Source organism: Suricata suricatta, chromosome 11 (assembly GCF_006229205.1).
Source record: "Suricata suricatta isolate VVHF042 chromosome 11, meerkat_22Aug2017_6uvM2_HiC, whole genome shotgun sequence".
NCBI lineage: Eukaryota > Metazoa > Chordata > Mammalia > Carnivora > Herpestidae > Suricata > Suricata suricatta.
The window spans coordinates 83,900,921-83,905,339 of record NC_043710.1 but is presented as its reverse complement, the minus strand read 5'-3'; positions in this window follow the sequence as shown (position 1 = coordinate 83,905,339).

The following is a 4,419-nucleotide window of genomic DNA, read 5'->3' as shown; positions in this document are numbered from 1 at the left end:
ATTTCTGGCTTTTCCTGAATCTCTTTGTGCTGTTCTAAAAAAATATATCAGTGTTACATAAGTGATATAAGTCAAGCCAGGAACCTGCAGCCCAACGAAGAAGTACATCTTATGTTTTGATTTCTCCTTTTCTTTTGGCAAAAATGTGTTGTTCCCATCCCTGCTAGGACAGAACTGAAGTCCACTTGGTGTGGAGTGGGGAGGGGGCCATTCTACTTGATTGCACTTTAGCTTTGTGCCTGTTCCAGATGCCCTGCTGGTTACAAAGAACCCACTGTGGGAAAACACAGTGTGGGTAGGTCTGGGCACAAATGAGGTGCTCTAACCCACACACTGCCTCCCACAAGATTTACAGCCAGAGCCAATTTCTAGTGACCTGGATTAGAGTTGATGAGACCTCACTGATCACATGGTGCATAGAGCCTTGTCTGAGTTAGGGGTGAGTCTGAAATGAGGACATATTTTTTGCCTAGTAGAGGTTACATGTATTATTGAACAGGTTATAAAATTGGTATAATTTATGTGATCAGCCTTCTTCCAGCTACCCAGGCTGGAAAAGTTGGTGTCATTTAAAAATTTCTCCCCTTCCTTTATGCCCTGTATAGAAGCAGTCACTAAGTCCCAGTGACTCCTTCCTTTCTTTTCCGTGCCCTGCCACCTCCATGGTGCAGCTCTGGGTTGGGAGGTGGCTGGAGGAAGCTGAGCATGGACTCTGGAGAAAGACTTTGGGCCGTGTCACATGACTTGGACAAGCTTAAGTCCCTGTCCTTCAAACTGTTCTTACAAAATGGGACTGTAACACTTCTCATTTTGCAGGGTTATTGTGAAGATCAAATGAAATGTCATTTATAAAAATGTAGGGGACTAAACAGTGTAGTCCTGATTGTTCTTTCAGATGCAACGATTAGTGGAAAAATGTTTATAAGGACACGCACCAAAACATTGATAGTGTTTTTATATTGAGGGGGTGGGACTTATGGCCTTCTCCTCTCCCTAACTTGCATGTTTATGCTTTTCCTATATTTTTGTAATCTCCATGATGAAAATATATACTTTTGTACTAAAAATTATAAATATGAATTAAAACTCCACCAAAGCTATAAAAACCAGCTGAGATGAGACTTCTTTTATTAAAACCTTGCAGATATTCCCATTGACAGAGATCCCTTTCTGAGCAAGTTACTAAATAACTTCGAGGCGGAAATGCTCACCAGTAAAATGGGGGGTAATAGACTTCAAATGAAAAGTATATATACACTATTATAATTTAATTTTATGTAATATAATTTATAATATAAATATATATTTATAATATAAATAAACTTACACACACACACACACCCAACAACAATAACAACAACAACAACAACAAAACAATAAACACACACTTCTCTGTCTCTCTCTCCCTCTAGGATGTAGAGATGATGCGTGGGCAATAGAAAGCACTTAATAAATGCACTTTTCTTTTTCTGAATACCAGAAAAATACTTTGTATCTCTCTTATAACACTTACTGTATTTTACTTTGTATTATGGCTATTTGTGAACTTCCTCTATCTGCTTCTAGATTATAAGCCCTGTCACGGCAACAGCTACTATGTTCATCTTTTACCAAAGAGGGCTTAATGTCTCCTTCATAGTAGCTGCCAAATATACTCATTGAATGAGTGAATGCCCAGGTAAAGGAAGAGGCCCCAGAAATATAAAGATATGTTCACTAAGGCAAAGAAATGCCCCCTCAGGGATTCAGATACTCACTGTCTGACACTGGGCCCACCTGTGTAGTTGCTCAACAAATATTTGTTGATTAGGTGAGTATGTGTTGTAGCAGGGACCCAGGGTTCCTGTTGTAATGCCCAGTTCGCAGTATTTCCCAACGACCAGAGACCATCGGGGAGACCAAGTCACGCCTGCAAAGACAAAGGGCTTTATTATGGGTCCGAACTCAGACTCACAGACTTTTCCGGTGCAGTGGGTCCGTGCTGTGAACCCCGAACAAGGGCTAGGCAGGGTTTTTATGGTGTTTGGGGAGGGGGAGTTACAAGAAATTGTGACATAGGTACAGTGACCCAATCATAATGGTACAACAGTATTGGCAGCAGCTCTAACCATACACACTGTTCAGAGCGTTTGTTACTTTTGGTGGGACCCAATTTCAACATTTAGGGTATCTTTGAAATTAACCAATTACAGAGCGAGTTCAGGGACTTGTTTGGTGACTATGGGGTTAACTTTAACATTAGGTAACAGGGTCCTTTCTAAAGTTCCCATCTGCAGGCCTCACCCTTGGGAATGTGAAGAGTGGTAGCTGGCCTTCCCTGATTGGGTGTTGGGAAGGTGGTCTCTCTTGCTCTAGGCAATGTGTAACTGGCTGTTAGTTTCGGGGAACTGAAACCTAGGCCTTCTAGATCAGAGGGGGAACTTAAAGCCTGTCATGGAGTCTGTTTGGTTTAGACTTGTGTCTTTACACTGTTTGGGAAACTGGGGAGGACACCTGGCCCCTGACAGTGCTGCAGGTGTCTGTAAAGAGGTTAGTTCTTTGAATTGGATGCAGCTTAAAATTCAGATAGCTGTCCAGGGCCAGTCCCTTCCACTGTAGGACCTGCCCCTGAGTGCTAAGGAGAGGAGAGAGGAGAGAGGGGACTGTGACTGAAAGAGAAAATGAAGTAAATGAAATGGAAAGAGGGCTGGGAAGAAGTCTTAGGAAACTGAGGAGGAACAAACAGTCCTGCTTTGGTAACAGGTTGGGGGGAGGAATTCTCCTGAGGTTGGAATTCAGAGTCACTGACATCCACCTTCTATTGATGACATTGGGTCAGAAGCACTTTGTTGGACATCTACAGTCAGAACCATGGCATGTTCATAGAGCTTTACAAACTTAGAGCAGAAGAGAAAGAAAATGAAGGGGCCCCACAATAATTGAGAGGGCTGGGAAATACGGTAGTGCGCAAGCACTTTCTGTGAACTCCTACAAGCAGTTGTGTGGAACTTTTCATGAAAAATGGAGATTTTGACAGACTAAATAGAAGTGGGAAGAACCTGAATAATGCTAGTTACCCTATTACTATGATGCTTTTTTCCCCTTGGCTAATGCAGCCCAAGAAACAAGTGATATATATTATTACGAATTATATTATTACATGTACTCATGGAGTGAAAGAAAGAAGAAATGCAGAAAGGATAATGACTCATTGACAGAACAGGTGTGCCAACTGAGACACAAGACAGAATGAAGACAAGCCCTGGATCTTATTGTAGTATATGGCCTCTTATAGCTCTGGAGAACATTGGTGGGACCAAACCTCAGTGTTCTGGGCCATTCAGTGGGCTCCCAAGGGTTGGTAAAACCTCATGTGATGTCAGTGGGGCCAGGACTGTGAAGAGGTGGGGCTTTGAATGTTCACAGATATTTTCTCCAACATTCTTTGTCAAAAGTTGTGACTATCTATGCCTATCTATTTTCTAGGATATTTGTCTTGGGAAGGAAATATATATGAGGCTGGTACTTATATGTATATATATGTGTGTGACTGTATATTTATTTATGTACATGTATGTAGGTAGATCAAGAGAAAATAAAAAATATTTCTAAATACCTATTCTGTATATGACAAAATATTGATGATATACTTGGTGAGACCAGATAAAAATAACTAAAACAATTAAATCTTTGAATAGAACTTTGAAGGAGATTTTACAGAAGACAGAGCACTTTCCCAATTTCATCATGGTTTCACATATAGCATTTCTTCTGATTCTGTCACAACACTTTGAAGTGGGTATTATACTCCAATCTTATAGATAAACAAACATGTCAGGAGTGTAAAGGGGTTGTTCATAGTGAGTGGCAGGTGGGGAACTGAACTTAGGTTTGTAGACTCAGAATCTCTTGCTCTTGTGCTATTGCACCAATAAGTAGTAATATTTTGGTTTCTTTCTTTTGTTTTTTTTAAATTTATAATAGTTTATTGTCAAATTGGTTTCCATATAACACCCAGTGCTTCTCCCCACAAGTGCCCCCCACCATGACCATCACCCCCTCCCCCCCCTCCTCCCCCTTCAGTCCTTGGTTCATTTTCAGTATTCAATAATCTCTCCTGATTTGTGTTCCTCACTCTCCCCAACTCTCTTTCCCCCTTCCCCTCCCTATGGTCCTCTGTTAGGTTTCTCCTGTTAGACCTATGAGTGCAAACATATGGTATCTGTCCTTCTCTGCCTGACTTATTTTGCTTAACATGACCATTGAGGTCCATCCACTTTGCTACAAATGGCCATATTTCATTCTTTCTCATTGCCATGTGGTACTCCATTGTATATATATATACATATATACATATATACATATATATATATATGTAGTATATATATATATACTACATCTTCTTGATCCATTCATTAGGTGATGGACATTTAGGCTCTT